The sequence below is a fragment of the Lissotriton helveticus genome, chromosome 6, assembly GCF_964261635.1.
Source record: "Lissotriton helveticus chromosome 6, aLisHel1.1, whole genome shotgun sequence".
NCBI lineage: Eukaryota > Metazoa > Chordata > Amphibia > Caudata > Salamandridae > Lissotriton > Lissotriton helveticus.
In genome coordinates this window covers 499,797,059-499,819,734 of record NC_136067.1, presented here as the reverse complement: position 1 = coordinate 499,819,734, position 22,676 = coordinate 499,797,059, and the positions used below count along the sequence as shown (strand labels likewise).

General features: G+C 43.9%; 1 protein-coding gene and 1 long non-coding RNA gene across 12 annotated transcripts in view; one reads left to right on the top strand and one right to left on the bottom strand.

Annotated features, from left to right (window-relative positions):
* Positions 1-13,620, top strand: part of LOC144762713 (uncharacterized) — a 264,788-nt gene extending 251,168 nt beyond the window's left edge. The window contains exon 5 of the long non-coding RNA XR_013596131.1: positions 12,717-13,620. This is a non-coding gene — a long non-coding RNA (uncharacterized LOC144762713). The remainder of the gene's footprint in view (positions 1-12,716) is intronic.
* The window catches only part of MLIP (muscular LMNA interacting protein), a 1,868,253-nt gene that overhangs the window by 1,754,578 nt on the left and 90,999 nt on the right, over positions 1-22,676 (bottom strand). The window lies entirely within an intron of this gene.

Genomic DNA, 22,676 nt, shown 5'->3' with positions numbered 1-22,676 from the left:
TCAGAGTTGGTGTTGTACGTGGTCACACAAATGGGTCTATGCTCTTCCACTTTTTTGACTTTGTCCTCCAGGAGGCTTTCTCTGCAGTTATTCCTTGCTCTCTTGTAGGCTTGATCAATGATCCTAGGTGGGTAGTTCCTCATTTTCAACTTTTTCTTTAGGTCTTCTGACTGAGTTTTGAAATTGGCAACTTCCGTACAGTTCCTGCGAAGTCGCAGGAACTGGCCGTAGGGGAGGTTATCCCTCAAGTGTCTCGGATGAAAGCTCTGATACATCAAGAGACAGTTCTTGGAAGTACTTTTAAAATGGGTTGTTGTCATCAATCTGCCATTTTTGGGGAAGATGTTCAGATCCAGGAATACCAGATTGGTTTTTGTTGTGACGCTGGTGAATTTGAGGAATTCATCCTGATAGTTAAGCCATGTCAGGAACTGTTGGGCGCTCTTATCATCGCCATCCCAGATGATAAGGATGTCGTCAATATACCTCTTCCAGGTCAGGATCTTTTGCCGGAATGGGTTACTGATGTTTAGTATCTTTGTTGCCTCCAGGTGGTGAACATAGAGACCAGCTATGCTTGGAGCAAATGTGCTTCCCATGCTGGTCCCATGCTTTTGAAGGTACAAAGTGCCGTTGTACTCAAAGAAATTCTCCTTGAGAGCCAGGGCGCAGCATTCCATAACCACGTTTCGTGGTGTTTGGTACTCCCAGTCATCTGCGAAGAGGACATCTTCAATTATCGCCAGTGTTTCGTTGTGAGGCAAGCTTGTATATAGGCTCTCTACATCACAGCTAATTAATAGCTGTGTGTTAGGGTCAAATGACACCTCCTCGAGCAGATTGAGCACATCTTTCGTGTCTCTGAGGTATGTTGATGTGCTTTGTACCATTGGACGCAGGAATGCGTCCGCAAACCTAGAGACTGGTTCGAGGACCGACCCGATCCCCGATACAATAGGTCTACCCGGTGGATTTACAAGGTCCTTGTGGATCTTGGGTAAGATGTACAGGTAGGGGGTCTTTGGTTTTTTTTGACACAGAAATTCCCCTTCTTTGGTGGTAATCCAGTCGTGCGACAGTGCCTCCTCTACCATTGTCTTTATCTTGATTGAAATTCTCTCAGTTGGATCTGATGAGAGTATTTCGTAGTTTCTTTTGTCCTGTAATAGTCTGGTACACTCCTTGTCATATTGATCTATATTCATTAGTACAGTTGCACCCCCCTTATCTGCTGGTTTTATGACCAATTGTTTGTTGTTGCTTAAGTCACGGAGAGCCCTTCGTTCTTCATTTGAAACATTTTGGAAAACGCGTTTCTGCGTAGGGTCGAGAACCTCCAGATCTTTCATGACAGCTTTTTCAAAGGTCAGGAGTTCTATGGGGAGGGTGTTGTTCATTGGTGTGAAAGTTGATCGAGGCTTGAGTCCGGTGTCTCCTTTCTCTTGAGTGTCCACTTTGTCTTTGAAAAAGACTTGTAGCTTGAGTCTCCTCATAAATTCCTGTACTTCCTTGCATAGGTGGAATTTATCCATGTTACTAGTGGGGACATATCCTAAGCCTTTTTCCAATATTCTTTTTTGTGGTTCAGATAGTTCGTTGCCCATCAGATTAACAACCAGGCTCATTTCTGGTTCTTTTGTGCCCCTGTCATGCTCCTGGTTGATACTCTTGGAGTCACTTTGTCTTCGTTGCTCCAATGGACCGAGTTGCCTCTCCGATTCCTTCCCTTGGCTTGTCCTCGGCGCGCCCCTAAAAAAGGACCCGAGTTGTCATAATATCCGTAATCTTGTTGGAATCCCCACGGCGGAAAAGGGGCATTCGGATGTTGCACGAAAGAATTTCCGACGACCCAACAACCGGGGCATGAGGGGATGGAACAGCTACCCTCAGCCAATGATGTACCCCCCGCAACAGTTTGGCCCACCACCCTTCCAACATCCGAATGCCCCTTTTCCGCCGTGGGGATTCCAACAAGATTACGGATATTATGACAACTCGGGTCCTTTTTTAGGGGCGCGCCGAGGACAAGCCAAGGGAAGGAATCGGAGAGGCAACTCGGTCCATTGGAGCAACGAAGACGAAGTGACTCCAAGAGTATCAACCAGGAGCATGACAGGGGCACAAAAGAACCAGAAATGAGCCTGGTTGTTAATCTGATGGGCAACGAACTATCTGAACCACAAAAAAGAATATTGGAAAAAGGCTTAGGATATGTCCCCACTAGTAACATGGATAAATTCCACCTATGCAAGGAAGTACAGGAATTTATGAGGAGACTCAAGCTACAAGTCTTTTTCAAAGACAAAGTGGACACTCAAGAGAAAGGAGACACCGGACTCAAGCCTCGATCAACTTTCACACCAATGAACAACACCCTCCCCATAGAACTCCTGACCTTTGAAAAAGCTGTCATGAAAGATCTGGAGGTTCTCGACCCTACGCAGAAACGCGTTTTCCAAAATGTTTCAAATGAAGAACGAAGGGCTCTCCGTGACTTAAGCAACAACAAACAATTGGTCATAAAACCAGCAGATAAGGGGGGTGCAACTGTACTAATGAATATAGATCAATATGACAAGGAGTGTACCAGACTATTACAGGACAAAAGAAACTACAAAATACTCTCATCAGATCCAACTGAGAGAATTTCAATCAAGATAAAGACAATGGTAGAGGAGGCAATGTCGCACGACTGGATTACCACCAAAGAAGGGGAATTTCTGTGTCAAAAAAACCCAAAGACCCCCTACCTGTACATCTTACCCAAGATCCACAAGGACCTTGTAAATCCACCGGGTAGACCTATTGTATCGGGGATCGGGTCGGTCCTCGAACCAGTCTCTAGGTTTGCGGACGCATTCCTGCGTCCAATGGTACAAAGCACATCAACATACCTCAGAGACACGAAAGATGTGCTCAATCTGCTCGAGGAGGTGTCATTTGACCCTAACACACAGCTATTAATTAGCTGTGATGTAGAGAGCCTATATACAAGCTTGCCTCACAACGAAACACTGGCGATAATTGAAGATGTCCTCTTCGCAGATGACTGGGAGTACCAAACACCACGAAACGTGGTTATGGAATGCTGCGCCCTGGCTCTCAAGGAGAATTTCTTTGAGTACAACGGCACTTTGTACCTTCAAAAGCATGGGACCAGCATGGGAAGCACATTTGCTCCAAGCATAGCTGGTCTCTATGTTCACCACCTGGAGGCAACAAAGATACTAAACATCAGTAACCCATTCCGGCAAAAGATCCTGACCTGGAAGAGGTATATTGACGACATCCTTATCATCTGGGATGGCGATGATAAGAGCGCCCAACAGTTCCTGACATGGCTTAACTATCAGGATGAATTCCTCAAATTCACCAGCGTCACAACAAAAACCAATCTGGTATTCCTGGATCTGAACATCTTCCCCAAAAATGGCAGATTGATGACAACAACCCATTTTAAAAGTACTTCCAAGAACTGTCTCTTGATGTATCAGAGCTTTCATCCGAGACACTTGAGGGATAACCTCCCCTACGGCCAGTTCCTGCGACTTCGCAGGAACTGTACGGAAGTTGCCAATTTCAAAACTCAGTCAGAAGACCTAAAGAAAAAGTTGAAAATGAGGAACTACCCACCTAGGATCATTGATCAAGCCTACAAGAGAGCAAGGAATAACTGCAGAGAAAGCCTCCTGGAGGACAAAGTCAAAAAAGTGGAAGAGCATAGACCCATTTGTGTGACCACGTACAACACCAACTCTGACCAGGTGAGCAAAATAATTAACAAGAACTGGAAGATCCTCAACAGTGGGGGCCTGGAAATTCCAAAACCTATGTTCTCGCACAAAAGAGCACAGAGTGTCAGGGACATATTGGTCCATACCAGACCCAAGGCCAACAGGGTGAACAACACTGGTAATCCTAACTTTGTACAAGGGCATTACCCCTGTGGCGGATGTAAGGTATGCTGTTTGACCAGGAAAAGCAAGAAATTGACCTTCAACAACGGGACAACATGGGAACAAAGAACATTTAGCAACTGCAATAGTTCCAATGTTGTGTATCTCATCACATGTCCCTGCAAACTCGAATACATTGGCATGACGAGCAGGGCAGTGAAGTTAAGAATAGGTGAACATAAAAGCACAATCAAGTGCAAAAAGTCCAGCACCAAATTAACAAACCACTTCCTGGAAAGTGGTCACAAACCTGAAGACATACTGTGGACTGTAATTGAACAGATCGACAACGAAAGACATCTCCTTGAAAAGGAACAGAGATGGGTTTTTCGTGTCCAGTCCAACAAAAATGGGTTGAACGATGAAATTCCGTGGGGTCAGTTATAGAACCCCCGTACCCCAAAAGAACCCCCACTCTCTGAGGCACCACCCCTAACCGTGGCCAAGATATTAACAGAGGTCCCTTTTAAGTTACCAACTCTACTGGCATGTGGAGACCACCCCCTTTGGAACACAGCACCACTGGTGTATGACTACTGTGCCCAACCTTATCACAGGGGTCAAGTCTCAAACCACATAATAATTATGTTTTCCATAAACATATCTCACAGCGATTTTCGCTGTCTAATCCGTATACCCAATACATCTTTTCCCAACTCTGGGCAGAAACCTGCGTAAATATTCCAAGCTGAATTCTACTCACCTATCATACATGTTTCCCGCATTTTGCTAAACACACATACCTCTCAATCTAGGTCCACTACAATCGACCTGTTCATAATATTAGGGCTTTTGCACTAACTTATTGTTGTATAATCTCCTCTGTCACAATTTGTTAATAGCGATCTAATTTGCATTAAGATTTACATTGTGCAGGCAAAATCTGAGTACCAATAGAAATAGAAGGTGGACTTCCGCATTTCTACCCTTCCGCGTTCCATTACGGGCGGCCATTTTGAGTTAGCGCGCTAGTGTTTTGACACACCCGGCACCAGCGCGCAGTGAAGCTTAAATGATTCACCGCTCCCAACACGCGAGCATTCAGCAGAGCGGCAACACTGGTAGAAGTAAGACTTAGGGACTATGCGGACAATGTAAGTTACAGACCTTTACCCCAGGTCTTAAAACGAGTGGGTTTTGAGACATATATATATTTTTTACTCCTCGCACAGTGTGTACAAAAACGCTAAGGGCGTGGCTCTCTTTCTTCACAGAGCGCCGCGGTGAATTCCTACCGATTGTCAGCTCATGGGGCACCACGCGCTTGCCACAACAGTATGTATGGTTACCATTCTAATGTAGGGGTGCGTCCCGGTTTGTGGGGACTTTTATTGATTCAGTGACCATAACCTCAAGACTAGTATGAGAGATCGGGCTCCTCCTTTTTAATCCTGTGAGATATCGTTGCATGTATTGAGTCGCGATAGTGTGTGTGTGTGGAGATAGAAACAGCCCTAATTACAAAGGGCACGTATAAGTTCGGGGATTTACTCGGACAGGCAGGGGATGGCAGATTGAACCATCACTCTGTCCATAAAGTCTTGCATTAGGGCTTTAGGCAATGGGCTAATGAAATTTGAAAAGAAGAATTGTGGCGCAGACAATTATGAAAGCGCAGTGACAAACCACAGTTACTACTATGAACATCTGTGTGCTTTTCGTCCACTGTTCGTCATCACCTACGGACAGCCAGGGGATGGCAGACTGATCCATCACTCTGTCCATAAAGTCTAAAGTCATTCTTTGTGTAATGGGTGAATGGATTTGATGAGTGAAATTGTGGCGCAAACAACAATGAAAGCGCAAAATCCACAGCTATAAATGTAAATATCTGTGTTTCCCTTTTTTTCCCTTTTCTTTACAGAGACCACATTTGGGTCACTATTTTTGATAATTTTTGCTTCCCGGGGGCCAGCTCATGCCCTGAAGCAAAAACTAACAGTGGAATTTTACTGTTAGTTTTTAGGAAGACAGGCTGACAACACTTAGCAACTGAGCTTATTTTCGTAGGGACCAGTAGAAGGTCCTGATGAGTAGGCAGTAGGGGACTGCCTACGAAACATGTAGACCAGGTTGCAGCGATCGGCTCAACCCCAAAACCCCCTTCTTAACGTCCCCAGCTAGAGAAGCTAATAAATTGTTTTTTTCTACTAGCCAGAGGATTTTTAATTTTTGTACTCACACACATTGTTAGGTCCCTACACTTTCACTGACACCTTGCACCATCACATAGTCCTGTCACCACTTCAGTGCTCCCGCGTAGTCGGTCAGGTCGTAGCACGCCCCGCCCCGTAGAGGGACGGGAAGACCCCAATGATGAAGCATGACACTACTGGATTTTTTTAGTGTGTGAGGGGTATTTTAAAAAGCACATAGCGCTCTCATCTTTATCACCCTAAGAGAGAGTATTTTCACTATATTTTCATCACTGCAAAACCAACAAATAAAATACATGTCCACACATTGATAGAATCTCTTTGTTTGTATCCAGTCTGCTAGTCACAGAAGTGAAAGTTTGCTAGATATAAGCGGGCATTTTGGCAGGCTTTTCAGTCTAAGATGGCCACCCAGTCCTTTCATGGTAGGGGATGTGGCCCGGGGGTTGAATGGCATTACAACGCGGGCTTTTACCCGCGTGCCATTACAAGGCTGTTTTTACAACGCAAGTCATTACAACGGCTTGCGCTGTAAGTGCTGGATAGTGGAATAGTTTAATTTTCTATTCCACCTCCAGCCCACGTTACAGTAGGGAAGGTGTTGGAATAGAAAATTAAACTATTCCCTATCCAACAGTGCCCTCCAGCGCAAGTCGTTGTAACAACTTGCGTTGTAAAAGCAGTGTTGTAATAGCAGCGCGGGGTAATGCCCGCGTTGTTATGGCTGTTCCCTGGCCTGGGTGTCCCTTCTTTCCACAAATCCTGGGGACAGCAGGGACTCTTGGGTGCCCCCGGTCAATCAATATCACGACTATGTGAGGGTTCCAGAGGGGAGTCCGGCTGAGGGTCACTTCAAGATTTTTTTTTCCTGGGAAGAGTTTGTCAGGGAAAAATGGGTCCTTCAGATTATCAGACTGGGGTATCAGATTTAAATTGTGGAGCCCCCTGGGGAGGTGTTTAGGGCTACCCCTGTTCCCAGGTCTCAGGTCAAGTGTCGGGCTATTTTGGAAGGGTTCAGTACCTGGTCTCAAAAGGGGCCGCGGTGAAGGTGTCTGTGGGACAACAGGGAAAAGGGGTTTACCCAATGGAGACTACTGCCCTGTTCTGGATTTGAAGACAGTGAGTTTGTGCATTCCTCACTGGTCATTAAATATGGTTATCCTACAGTTGATTCTGCCCTTCCTGTCAGTGGGGGGCTTCCTCACTTCTCTGTATCTCAGGGACGCCTATTTTCATGTGTCGGTTCACAAGGCTTCACAACAGTTTCTGCAGTTATGTGTGGGCCTTGACCATTAACAGTTTCAGGTATTGCCATTTGGTCTCTCTGCTTCTCCTAAGGTGTTTACTAAAGTGCTGGCACCCTGGATTGGGTTGTTACATGCTCAGGGGATCCAGGTATTTCCCTCCTTGGATGACTCGTTATGTCTTCCTCTTCTTTACATAAGTCTCAGTCTCATACCCAGGATGTCTGCCGTCTCCTGCAGAGGTTCGGTGGATACTGAACTTGGAGAAGTCCCATTTGAGCCCCACTCAGGAACTGCTGTTCATTTGGGGGGGTCATATCAGATCAAAAGTGGGAAGGAAGAAGAAGCTGTGATCGATTCGGCTTCCTTACAGTCATCTGCTATCCATGTGGAATGGATAACTTGTATCTGTGTAACCAGGGTAGTTTTTTTTGCGTCTTTAAAACCCTCATTCACGTATATAGGCCGCGAGGCGGTATATCCTAATTCTCCGCCTGAATAAAAACGTGACAGCATCACCATTGGGTTTCTTTTGGTATACTAACCTCCACCCAGAGGAAGACCCATCGGTTATAGCAGTAGTGATCAGTGATAAAAAAGAGGGGTCCTCGAGTGAGGTGAGTTAAAAATCCTTGCAAAACCTGAACTACAGCTTTATTGAGTTCGGAATGGAAGAAAGTAAAAACAGTGTGGTGCGTAAGAGGACAAGCTACTAGTCTTAAACACTCATTTGTCCAAGTGTGTGGGGGGTCTTCAACATGGGAGTGGGGAAGGTGTTCCTGTCAGAACCTTGCAGATTAACTAGTACAAGAACTGAGGAAGGTGTTGGACTCCCCATCTTCCATGGCTCATCAGTAGTTGAGAGTGCAGGGATTAATGTCTGCAACTGTGTGGATTGTTCCCTGGGCATTGTTGCACTTGTACCCTCTGGTCAATCATGTGCTGGGTCATTGGTGTCTGTGGTCTCAGAATTATGACCAGTTGATTCGGGGGGGATTGGGGATTTACCAGAAGGTTTCCTGGTGGCTGGAGGAGCCGAATCTCTTGCAAGGCTCTCCGTTTGTTTCCCAGGAGCTGTTGTTGCTGACTACGCATGCCAGCAAGCTCGGTTGGGGGGCTGTGATTGCTCAGGAGTCCGTTCATGGGCTCTGGTTGGTCTGGGGAAGCGAGGATGTCTTCCAACTGGTGGGAGTTGAAAGCCGTTCAGTTGGCCTTGGTGCATTTTCTTCCTACATTCCTGCAGCAGGATGTGCTGTTGAGGACAGACAACAAGGTGGTGGTGTGTTATTTCAACTGCCAGGGTAGTGCAAAGGTGGCTTCCCTTAACTTGTTAACACAGCAGATTTGCCAGGGGGAAGAGTTGAACTTGCTGTCTCTGAGGGTGTTGCATTTGCCAGAGGTATTGAACTCTGGGGGGGATAGTTTGATCAGGTTGTTTCCCTCCCTGTCGGAGATGTGTTTGGATCTGCAAGTGTTTGGAGTGCTCATGCAGACGTTTGGGGCCCCAGTGGTGGAACTGTTTGGGACCCGGGAAAAGGCCTTGAGGGAGAAATTTAGCTCTCGGAGTCTGTCGGTCGTGGTTAGGAGGGTGGATGCTCTGTCCTTCTGGCAGAAGGGGGCCTGAAGTATGCCTTTCCTCAGATTGCTTTGATTCAGAGGGTCCTGCTTAAGGCCAAGTTGGATCGGGCTCATTGATTCTGGTGGCAACAGCCTGGAGCAGGAGGCCATTGTTTTCTCTGTTTTGTAGTTGTCGGTGGGTCCTTGCTGGCTGTTGCTGGTGGATCCCTGTCCTATGTTGTTTCCTCCTCTGTCCCGGGATTGTCTGGTCTGGTTACATCTGGAGGGCTGGCTGTTGAAAGGATGAACCTCATGGCGGTGGGATGTCTCCTGAGGTGGCTCAGTTTATTCAACATTTCCATCGCCCTTCTACCCTTAAATCCTATGCCTGGCATTGGGTGTCTTTTCAGGGTTGGTGTGCGGATAGGGTCTGGTCTGCCTTGGAGTCTTGGATTTCCTGAAAGATGGGTTCAGGTTGAGTCTGGCTGTTTCATCTTGGTGGGCTCAGTGGGCGACGGTGGTGGCATTTCGGGGTCTGGTCTGTGAGTCTGTTGTGCCTTTGGTGTCCGTGCTGTTGAGGAGTTGTTTTATCAAGAAACTGTTTATTAAGTTCTTGGTGCCGGATTGGGATCTTCAGCTGGTGCTGAGGGCTTTACAGTCTGCTTCTTTTGAGCCTCTACAGGAGGCGTCACTGTGATTTTTTACGATCAAGGTGGTTTTCCTTTTCACTATTACCTCTGCCAGGAAGGTTGGGAAGTTGGGCTTGTTGCTATATTCTGATCCCTTTTTGAGGTTCTTTCAGATCGGTGGTTCTCTGGACTGATCCTTCCTTTGTCCCCAAGGATCCTTCCTCGTTTCACTGCTCGGAGGATCTGGTTCTGCCCGTGTAGCTTCCTGCAGCGGCCAGTGGGAGCTCTGCACTGCCAGCCGGGCCTTGGCCTTTTAAGCAGCGATAGATTTGCATTTCAGGTTTCACCCCATCTAACGTGGCCTCATTTATTTGAAGTGACATTGCGTGTCCTGATGACAACCTTTTACTAATTCTGCCTGTAACCCATGTGGATTCGTCGAATCCCCATGTTCTAGAACCCTGATTCCACTGATGGCTATGCATATATGTAATATTAACTTGTTCTCTTCTTTATGTTACTGGGTCTAATGCTGGGAACCTGGAATTTCTGCATCATCCTAGCTTCGATAATTCAGCACCTCTGTCCTGGTTTTCTCTTCCAGGCATTACTCTTCATGAGTCCCACACTGCATTGCTTAGCCCTGATGAAGGTGTGATCCAGATCCGGGCTTGGCACCGAAACACGTGTCGGCGCTGGAGCATTTTTTGTCTCCTCTGTCTCTATCTCCTTTCCGGAGAATAAATTGTATTATGTACTGTAGCATCTATTGAGGATTGCTTTTCCCTCTTGCTAACTATTTCTGTTATGTTGAAATTCCATGTCTGCCAGTACTTTTGGGGAAGACTCTTGTTATCACTTGAATGCATCTACTGTGATCTAATTAACTGTGATTTGATGGGTTGTTTGAGTATGTCTGAGTATGTGTATGTTTGGCTGTTTTGATAGAATGAGTGTGTGTGACTCATGATGCCTATTGATCTTTGTGATATATCTTTTTCTACCTGATTAACCATTTCTTAATTGGGAGGGACAGTGCTCTCTAGGACAATGTTCTTTCTATCGATGATTCTTTAGCACCAGATCAAGTTATTTTTGGGCAGGGTGGTGTGTTTTTTGTACTTGTAATTTTCTGTCCGTGTTATGTCCTTATCCGCAGTCCGAGGATGAAGTGCTGCTGCACTCTTTGAATGTTAAACGAGCTCTTGCGGTGTACTTGGTTCGTACCACACCATTTCTTAAGGTGGATCCAGCTGTACATATAAACTGCAGATCGGTGCGCCCATTTTTGATAGCGGGATCCTGAAGCTGGTATGTTTCGTTTTTATGCAAGGTTGCTCCAGGTGTAATGATTGATTTGAGAACGTGTTGGCCAAGAAAAGCCAAAGTACATGCTATTTTGTGGTTATCTTGATTGTGATACTCAATGTTAGGGTATTGATGGTGTTTATCTGAACTATTTTCTCATTTATCGGTGCCCGCTATCTACTGAGGAGGGACCCTGACATTTCTTTGCAACTTTGGGACTTCAGTCCTGACTGAACTCTCAGGGGCATATGCACAAGGAGCTATCGCTGAATTAACGACACTTTATCGCAGCCAAAGTCGTGATAAATTTACCCCACCAGTCACAAGCTGGTGCTAATAGCCCACAGCACCAGTTTTCCTGCTATAGCAGCCGCAAAAAACATCGCCACAGATAAATCGTGATAAATTTACCCCACCAGTCACAAGCTGGTGCTAATAGCCCACAGTACCAGTTTTCCCGCTATAGCAGCCGCAAAAAACATCGTCACAGAGGACCACCCAAACTATTGCTAATGAGATGCAGAGAAATTATATTTCGTGAGACAGGAAACCATCCCACAGCAGAAACTGACTCTGAGAATGGCATTATGAATTGACAGCTCTAAGTCCATTCTTCTTGATTTAAAAGCCAGCTGTTGCCATATGAATTGGGAAAGAATCTTGCCGCGATACAATGACATGCACCTATTTAGAGGCCACTTGAGATAAATGCTCCTCTTAGTTTGAGTTCAACTAAGACTCAAGGTTTTTCCACTAAAATATGCGTTAAGTGCAAAAGCATAGACTTTTGTTGATCTGTTGAACCTCATAATCATTTAAATGGAACGTTGCCTTCCTCTTGAGGTCCTAAATTCATTTAGAAAGTATTAGGCGCAATGGACAAAAAACTTTGTTCGTATCCTTCTGTCATGAAAAACAACTCAGAGAGAATTGCATTTCTTTATTCAATCGCACATATTCGACCTGTCATAAACATGGTCCACATTGTACAAAGAAAGGCATCAATTGGTGTGTGGAGGACATGTCTTTAATTGTCCTTGGGTACTTTTTTATAATATCACAATAAATATATATTATGATAAAGTTCAGTCTCCCTCATTTGTTTGTCTTCTGGTTTGCCGCTGCATGACTGTAACATCATCAACATATATTCATTCCTTTGAGTGGAACAGAGAGTGAGACTTAAAGCTTTTAGAAAAGAGTCAGAGGGAAAGGACTAAAAGCTGGAAAGCGAAAGGCGTGGAATGAGGCAACAAGAGAGGGGAAAAGGGGAGTGGACGTGTGTGAGATGAGGAAGACATGACAGTGAATCAGAAAGGGAAAATGATATGGAGAGAGTAAATTTTGAAAGACACTGGTAAAAGTGAACAAGTATGATCAACAGACTTAGGGAAATGATGGAGCAAAGTTTCATATGTACAGAAAACATGCTTGTATTCAGCCCTCTCGAAATAACCTGTAATTAATGAATGAACATGTTTTGTTTACTAAATTGAATTTCACACCATTTTTAGTAAGCAGGAGAAGCTTGCCTATGTGTTTTCATTAACAGCAACTCAAGTGTCTTAAAATGGCCGCCGAAAACGCTGGAACTTTTCTGCGCATGCGTTTGCCACATCTACGTGGTGTGACGCATCTTTCACTTTTGGTGGGAATCTCTCGCAGCTGTGCACTAGTGCCAAGATGGCCGCTTCATGTTTTACATACTAATGCACATGCTCCTGCTTGAACTAAACTTGTGTGTTCTGCTTAATTATTAATGCTATAGTTATAATAAAGTAATGGGGTTAGAGTAGCGGTAAGTGGTATATGGTGCATTCATTTATTTAGGTTATCTAATGTGTCTCTCTTTGACTTTTTTAATAGCTTGTATTTGGGCCTGAAGGGTGACTTGAATCACCATATTGAATTCACTTTGCGCTTGTGCTGGGAGCACTGAAAAACCTCGAGCAGTGGCTTTGAAACCTTGCCAAAGACTGTCTTACCCGCGATGCGCACGGGAACCTCACCCCATGACCTGGGAGAACGAAGACAACTTGCAAATTTGTTAAACATTGTATATTAAAATGAAATAATATTGCTGGGTGGAATAAAACCATGGGAAAATAAATTATGGGCGGGAACATTGATCAACTATATTGAATTGAAATGATCCCATCTTAGTATGGTGTGATGACCTCTCCTTGTCTTTCTGACTAATCATATGCAGGGAACACATAGAATTTGCAACATTTAGGCGGTGGTACACACACTGAAATGGTATAACTAAGGTAGGCTTAGTTGTCCGACTTGTCACAGACCTGTCACTGACCCAACGTAAGCTGAAGGAGAATCGAGAGCAGAGTGCTGGCAGAGCACGTTGTCAGAAGAATCGGGGTTTGCTGAGGGAGAAGTATTGATTACCCAGTCGGGATCCTAAATTTGCCTTAGAGAGGGGTGTGACCCTGACATTGCACTTAGCGGAGGTTTACCTGTCCTGTTCTACACCTGTGCTGTCCTGTTGGCACCTGATTAGTCGGAAGCCCTTCTTTTGTCCCAGCCCGTGGCCAGGGTTGGTCTTTGCACCATTCTAGGTAAATATCATTTCTGTGGGATGTCTTTGTATCGTTTCCTTTTTTCATCCATCCCAGGTACCAATGTCTAAAGGTGTTGCCTTAACTTCTTTTAAACTTCATTTTTTACTACTTGGATTATTATTTGTAAAATTTCTGTTCGCTCTATTGTGGCCTCTGACTCATCAAAATGTGCAAAGATAAAGTGTTAAAAACTTCTCCCGACTCTGTGGTAATTTTCTAATAAGGTCAATTATAAATTGCTACTTATTATGCTAACTCCCTAAGATCCGTATGACTTAGAGCACAGGTGACAAAGGTTTGGTAAGTCATGGAGTACAGGCATAAGTCCTAAAGCGAATAAAATTCTGATAGGCAGAAAGTGGAAGCAGGATTACCGGTTCAATGTGTGAATGTTTATGGGCCCAAGTGAGGAAGACTGACTGAGCTGGTAATCCCACGCCATCAGTATTTCTTTTGTAGCAGAGCTATGGTTAGGGTTTAGTTAAGATAGGTAGTTAGTTCTGTATTGATTTTTTATTGATTTTATGTACTAACCAAAACTTGTTTGTATTGTTATTCGTTGTCTGGAATTCCCCGGGGATATTGAATAGCGGGTGGTAAATGGAAGCCACACTGCAGTGAGGTTACTTGCCTTGATGAAGTAGGTGAGGAAAGTTAGGCAAAAGTTGAAGCACTAGTTAGGGATTATTTTCTGTTATAAAAGAGAGAGTGATTGATAGCAAAGGAGTTCGCTGGTGAAACTTTGGTCTTATATCACCTAGAAAGGGTAAGTCTGAAGAAGTAACAGGTTCTTTTTGCTTGAGTGAAGAGTAAGCGGAATAAGTTTTACTCGTAGTGTGTGAAGAGTAGACGGAAAAAGGTTTACTTATTGTGAAAGAAAGTGTCTTTTCTTTTAATTTAGTCAATAAGGCACAGTAGCAAATGTTTTTATGTTGTTCATTATTGAAATGCATAAATAAAATTTAAAAGAAATTGAGTTGTCGTATTACCTTGAAAAGGAGAAGTAAGTCGCGGGTGCTGCACTAATGTCATAGAGAGCCGCGCTGGGATTGGTAGAGACAGCAGGTGTGTAGTTGTGAGAAAAATGTAAAGGAGGGGTGAGTGCAGAGAGTGAAAACTCACGTCATAGCCGCACAAGCATTGGTTAACTCAGCTTGTAAGTCAAGTATTATTCGGTCATTGAAAATAAGAGGCGTGCTGGTATTAGAGGAATATTTCTGCAAAGTAAACAAATTAATGCAATTGCAATAATTGAAAATTCTCAGTAAATTAGACAGCGGTGATTATATGTGGCATTTAGATCCAGCAATATAGGAAATCGCCCAGATAGAAAATACTTAGGGTTTGCCAGAGAACAGAGTATTAGAGGAATACCATATATCATGTATGGAGAAAAGAGAAAAATTTCTTTTATGGAGAAAATTAAGAATTATTCTAAAAAGGATAAGCCAGTTAAAACAAGAGAAGGAATTATTATCCACCACCAAAAACGCCTGCATCATACATGATGATTGAAAGAGGTTACCACACTTGAGTATGGTTAGAAAATTGGATAGAGTACACAAAAGACGACGTTATATTGACATTTCCAGAACATGGTACATTTAATGGTAGAATAGTGCACAATTTACGGACTTGCATGAATGAATTAGATCCCAGACCAAGATTAGCACAGAAAGAAGCCTTAGAAGAGTGGGAGACTGAGGCTTTTGAACGAGACAGACCATGTTGTGACAGGAATTTTAGTAGATTTTACCCTAGATTTCCAAAAGAGACAAGAGATAAGCAGATGAAACAATGGAGACAGTCAATGCTAGTGGAAGGGTTATTTCCCTTTATTTACCACAGAAGAACCGACTGGAAGTAAAAGTACAGAGAAATCCAAACATTTAATGACTAGTGGTGGGGATTCTGAAGATGAATATTTTGAGGATTTGTTAATGAAAAATCTGCCACCTTATTTATTTATTTATTTATTTATTTATTACATTTGTATGGCGCAACAGCTACCCAGAGGGTTTCCCGGCGCCTTGGATCTGTTTGACTGAACTAAGAAATTGGAATATTGTGAGTGCTACTGATTAAAAAGCCAGGCTTTGACTCCCCTCCGAAATTGGAGGTAGTTTGGTTCCCGACGCAGTTTAAGTGGAAGAGAGTTCCACAGGACTGGGGCCAAATAAGAAAACGAGCGCCCACCCAGACGTACTGGCTTAACTCTGGGGACAACAAATTTGGCTTGTGACATGGACCGAAGAGCGCGTGAGGGTAAGTATATCTGGGCCAGTCTACATAGGTAAGAGGGTGCCTCATTCACATTAATCCTAAACATGTAGCAGAGTGCTTTGAATTTCACTCTGTTGGCGATTTTCAGCCAATGCAATTTCTTCAGATGTTCTGACATGCTTGTGCGCCCTGGAAGATGGAGAAGCAGCCTAGCTGCGGCGTTCTGTACAATCTGAAGACGGTTAATAATATCTTTATTGGATCCTAGAAAGAGGATGTTTCCATAATCCAATCGAGATCCTATTAAGGCCTGTATCACTGTCCTCTGTGCCCCTTCAGGGAGTTGCCAAAGTATTTTCCTTTGCCATTTAAGGATTGCAAAACAAGTTGCGGCCGTTTTTGCGGTATGTGCACGCATTGACAGTTTATCGTCAATTATTATTCCAAGGTTGCGGGCAGATTGCACCGCAACTGGGGTCGGGCCCATTTCAACCGGACAATGAGCGGGGCCCCAAAGATCCTTGTGATCACCAAAGATAAGTAGCTCTGTTTTTTCCCCGTTCAGTTTTAATTTATTAGAGTAAAGCCAGTCTGCCATTCTCAAGAGTCCAGAGCGGAGAGGGGAAATATCAGATCTGTCTGTCCTTGCTAGGGAGAACACTACTTGCGTATCGTCTGCATAGGAATAAATAGTAAGACCCATTTCTTCCGCAATTTTGGCTAATGTGGTGACATAAATATTAAATAAGAGTGGGCTCAAGATAGAGCCCTGAGGCACCCCATAGAGAGAGTTCAGAATATCAGAGGAGTTGTTTTTAGAAAAGACCTGAAAGGTCCGGTGTGAAAGGAATTGTTCCAGCCATCTTAATGCTTTTCCACCTTATCAGGAAGAAACCAATAGAGTTACCCCAAGTGCTCCGTTTTTAAAACCACCCTTGGTTCCGCAGATTATACATGAGACCTCATTAGAAAAGGTACTGCAAGAAAGAGAAAGAGAAGCAATAAACAAACAGCGTTGTGAGTTAATTCAGAAAATAACTCAATTAACTACAAGTCCTGAAGCCCTGACAATACTCGTAACTATAGGTCCTGTAGTTCCTTTATATGGAGATGAGCAACCCAGTCCTAAAGCTCCCGTTCTGACTACACCCATAACACAGCCCGGGAAAGAAACTTTAACAATTGATAACCAAGCAAGTGAATGCGACTCAGTAATTTCCTTGATGGATTTACCTATACGAGAAGCAGTGGGTGGCTCGATCAGGAAAATTACTCCCAGATGCTCAAAAGAAGTACAGATTGAGACCTCCACAGGAATGAGAAGAGCGACTGTAGTAATCCCTGAAGAATTAGAAAGATGGACAAGAGACATAGAAAAGCCAAAATCACAGTCAAAGGTGCTGGATATATTTAAATTAAGGGTGGAATTGGACGAAATGGTAGCTGGAAATGTAGGATTGAAAAGTTTAAATTCTTTTAATGAAGAAGTGTTATTGTTTATATGCAGAAGTATTACTCGAAATACGAAAATATTCCATGAAAAGTTAATGAATTTGGCTTCTGAAACCTTACAGAGCTGCATTTTCTGATAAAGATTTAGAAACCATGAATGTGTCAGGATGAAAATTGCAGATAAAAGAATTATTGTCGCTGTTGCAGAAATGGGGAGATTTAGACAAATGGAAAGCCAGATGGACAAAGAAAAAAGAAGAAGCACAGGCAAATAGAACTGTATCTGAGTATCTAATGAAAGAAACAGAAAAAGGTTGAAAGGTTGTGTCCAATGAGAGAAGTGCCAAGAGGAGGTTATGTAAATGTTCCATGGTCTCAACAGGATATTTTATCATTTACTAATGACTTCTCAAAGCTTAGAGAGAAACCAGTAGAATGGTACAGGCAAGTTGAAAGGTTTGGGAAAGTTTTAAATGTATTGTTGAAAGATTTAGATGGTTTATTTGACATAGTTGTTCCAGCTGACTTATGGACTGAGTGTAAAATTACAGTAGATTGGCCAAATGATGAATACCCTAGAGATCCCAAAACAGGGCCTCCGTCATAATAGGTAATGAAAAAGTATAGTCAAGTAACTTATTTGAAGGGAAAGATACCCCAAAAAGAAACAGATTGGCCACAAACAGACAGAACCACCCAAAATAAGGATGAATCGGTACAAACATATTATGAATGCCTATTGCAGGTATTTAAGCAATACAGTGGGTTAGAGAACATTGATGAAAAAGGACATGACACAATTTATATATCGTTTTGTGCTCGGACTAAAACCAGAAGTATCACAAACAATTAAGGAACATAAATTATGTTGGCAAGCAAAGCCTGTCAATGAAATTCTCAAGTATGCAAAATACTGTGAGGATGAAATTGATAGCAAACGAAAGAAATTTGAAGAAAAGGTAATGTGGGCTCAAGTAAAAATGGCAGAACCGCAGGAACTTCAGTTAAGTCAGCAAGCAAATAACCAAAAAAGAGGGAAAGGCCAAAGTGAAGGTAGTGGAAGCAAGCCTAAAATGAGCAAGGAAGAGGCAAAGAAAAAGTTTCGCTGTCATGGGTGCAGAAAATTGGGGCATTGAAGAAACAAGTGTAAATTAATACAGAATAATAATGTCCAAAATCAAAATTTAAATCCACAGATGCAGAATTAGGTTTCAATGAAACAGCCACAGCAGGTACTACAGAATCAGTTACCACCTGCCCCTATGCCAGATTTTGTAAGTCAAGCCAAATACAGTGTGGACACCGGATCCCGGGAGGGAAGTGGTAAGAAAATTACGGTAACACCACAGTTTCTTTTACAGGACAAATTTTTTTAGGACAAGTCCTACTGACGGTGCCTGAGAGGGGGAAGGAGAGGTGCGTACTTGGCGCATCCTTACCAGTAGATCAGTCAGGTCTTTACATTGAGGGAAAAGAGGAGGGAAATGATGTTCCCTTTTTGTTGGACCCTGGTGCTACCCATTATACTGAGAGAACAGCAGACATCCCAAACCTACCCCTCTTGGGAGAAGCGATCCAAGTAGTGGGCATTTCTAATAAACAAATTAGGACCTCTGTCACAGAACCAATGGAAGTGTGTATTGGTAATTTTAAACAGATGCACAAATTTGTTGTGTGCGACTCTAGCCCTGTAAACTTGCTAGGAAGGGATCTGCTATGCAAGATGAATTGCACAATCTTTTGCACCCCAAAGGGTGTCGAGATTCAGACTCCAGATGAAGATGGAGTGTACAAAATCATGTTGGCTAAACAGGAAACAGAAGTTAAAAAAATGACCCTAGGAGATTTACCAGAAGAGCTCCAAACCTATGTAAATCCTGAATTGTGGGATTTTTCCGTAAAAGTAGTAGATTTAGTGACAAATGTCGATCCCATAAAAGTGATAATGAAAGAAGGTGCAGTTTACCCAAATATACGACAGCACAAAATGAGTCCAGAAATAAAAACAGGTGTTGCAACAGATATTGAGCGTTAGTGTGAACAAGGCATTTTAAAAGAAACAATGAGTAGTCCTTGTAATTCACCTATAATTGGCATAAAGAAACCAAACAGAAAATATAGGGTGGTCCAAGACCTTCGAAAAATAAATAAAATTGTTGTCCCATGTTGCCCAGTAGTACCGAATCCAGCAGTGATTCTGTATCAAATACCATGGAGTGCAGGATGGATCACTTTAATTGATTTATGTCACGCAGATAGAAAGAAGGGTCATAAGAGTAACTTCCAAAAGAATCAAAATAATTAGAAACATGCAACTACCCCAAACACAGAAAGAAATCAGAATGTTTCTCGAAGTTGTAGGTTACTGCAGGCAGTGGGTTGTGAGATTTGCAGTGCTAGCTAAACCATTGATTCAACTGACAAAGAAACGGGCAAAAGATCCAGTCGAATGGAATAACGAAAGAATGACTACTTTTTTAATATTACACAACTGTTTGTGCAAAGCTCCAGCATTAGGGATGCCTGATTATTCAAAGGAATTTGCATTGTATTGTGACACAAGAGACAATTGTGCTCTCTCAGTCCTAACCCAGACCCATGGTTTAATGTGACGTCCTGTGGCATCTTTTTCTGTCACATTGGGGACCCAGTGGCATCAACACTGCCAGGGTGCCTAAAATCTGTAGCTGCAACTTGCATGAGTCTTGAGCAAAGTGAATGCATTGTCATGGGACACGCTGTAACAGTGTATGTCCCACATGCAGTCGTGATTTTGTTTACCCGGACACATACTCAGTACTTAACTCCTAGTCAGATGACTAAATATGAAAGAGTTATTCTTGGCGCAGAGAACGTGACAATAGTCAGGTGTACTGTTCTCAATCTGGCAACTCTGTTACCCAATTCACATTTTGAAGAAATAAGAGAGGAAGTCGAACATGATTGTGTCGGACCTTACTGCATTCAGTACTAAACCATGCCCAGACATATAGGAAGAACCTTTAAAATACCCTGAACATGAGCTATTTGTAGATGGTTCATGTATGTGACATGAGGAAGGAGGCATGAGTGCTGCTTATGCTGTATATACATTGTCTGGCATAGTTGAAGCATCCTATTTACCAGGAGTCAAGTCTGCACAAGTAGCCAAATTGAATACTTTGATAAAAGCATGCAAAATTGGGAAAACTTGGAAAGTAACCATTTACACTGATAGCCAGTATGGTTACGGGGTTGTACATGACTTTGGCCAGATATGGATGCAAAGGGAGTTCATGACTTCTTCAGAAAACCCTATTAAAAATGGACAGTTTGTAAAAGACTTACTTGAAACAATTCAATTGCCAAAAAAGTGGCAGTGGTCAAGTTTGCTGCTCACCAGTCTGGTAATGACAAAGTGACAGCTGGTAATCGTTATGCTGACTAGGTGGTCGAACATTGTGCCAGATACAGAATGGCAGTTGTTAGAAATGGGATTTCTGGTTGGCTAAGGCTGGTGCCAAAGCCAGGCAGAAACCACCATTCCTAAGTCAGGGTAAGGAAGTCACCCGCCAAGACAACCCCTGCTAACCCCCTTGGTAGCTTGGCACGAGCAGTCAGGCTTAACTCAGAGGCGATGTGTAAAGCATTTGCGCACGCACCCACCAGCAACAACATCCAGGGCCCCCCACAAAAGGAACTCCACACAAGGTATATGTAAAAATAGCCTTTGTATTGAAAACACATTAGATAGGAACACTCACTTTACAATGTGCCAACAGGCACGGGCAGAATTTACAGGGGATTATGTACAGGACAGGGCCATAGGACCACTGCCAGGAATATGCATTTGCTAGAACTAGCATTTAGAACATATAACAACCAGAAGCTTCACACATGAAGCATAGAACATTCAGAGGTGAAAAGACAAGGCACATGACACATCAGAAACACATTCAGAGGTGCAGCACAGAATACTTTTCAGAAATCACATTAGCATGAACTCATAACTCTACCCAGGCCAATTGGCCTCTCTGGGGCTAGGACGCCCTATGTCGCACTTTCAGGACAGGCTGCAGGTAGCCAAGAACAAACCTAAATGTGGCAGCTGCCCACGAAGTGCTGGGCAGCTGTAAATGATGGGGCCAACGTGAGAGCCTCGCAGGCTCTGAACAACTGGAATGCCCCCTGAGCCTCATTGTAGTTCCAAACTACGACTGCTCCTTCAACCTAGGGTCCGCACCCTCAGGCTGACCAGAGGTCACGGGCAAGAATGCCCCACCCTACCTCTACTTCTGGGGTCCCGCACTCTCCCAGGAGAAGCACCCTCCAGAACACAACTCTCCCACCAGTCCAGGAACTCTCTCCCTCCACTGGTCTACCACCTGGGATTCAAATTCACCGGATGCACAGGGGTCAGACTTTCTCTGACCCCCTTCCAGAGTTCTGCACCCTCCTACTGTAGAACAGGGTCCTTCCACTTAAGAAGAACCCCACCTGTCTTCACAAGGGTACCCCTAGAAGACAAACGGCCAGGACACTGGCTACAGTCGCCCTGCCGTCCAGATCCTGAAACACCGGCTACTGGCTCCCCAACCGAGGGACGTACCCTTTGGTCAGATGCCTGGTGCACCAGAACTTCTACAAGATGAAAACAAAATCTAAGACTTTCTCTCCTCCTTCAGCAGTAAGGCAACCACTGCAGGTCAATCCCCCATACAGCTTACCCGGTTCCTCCTCTTCAGGCAGGAGTTCCTTCTTGTACTTCAGGACACTACGTACAGTTGCCCTGGCGTCCAGATCCGGAAACACCGGCTACTGGCTCCCCAACTGAGGGACGTACCCTTGGGTCAGATGCCTGGCACACCAGGACTTCTCGTAAGGACGACACATGATGCATAAAACACATTCAGCGGTGTAAGGAAGACACATGATGTATCAAACACATGCAGCGGTGTAGGTAGGACACATGATGCATAAAACACATTCAGCGGTGTAAGGAAGACACATGATGCATCAAACACATTCAGCGGTGTAGGTAGGACACACTTAGCGTTGATTTAGAAAGCTCCCCATCTCAAAGAACTTCCACCCAAGTATTAAGCAAGCTCCCCATCTCAGAGAAATTACACCCAATTATTCAGCAAGCTCCCCATCTCAGAGAACTTACACCCGAGTATTCAGCAAGCTCCCCATCTCAGAGAACTTACACCCAATTGTTCAGCAAGCTCCCCCTCTCAGAGTACTTACACCACTTGTCCAGTGCAACACAACATACATCCACGCACCCCCCCAGACTGGTAAGACAGTTTCTACCGCCCCTGATTTCTCAACCTGACCACACGTGACACAGGTACCATTACTCCAGGAAAAGGACAGGGAACACACACCCTGGACACATTTTCGCTGCCACCACTGGATCTCACCCTTCTGGTGAATCCAGAAAACACACTGCACTTAGGGGGATGATCTACCCTCCCGAGCTAGGGACACCTAACTCACAGTGCACAAGAAACACATTTCCACAGAAACTGACATTTTTAGCAAACTTAAAAACAATAATCCCCTTTCCATGTGACCATCTAAAATGCAGAGT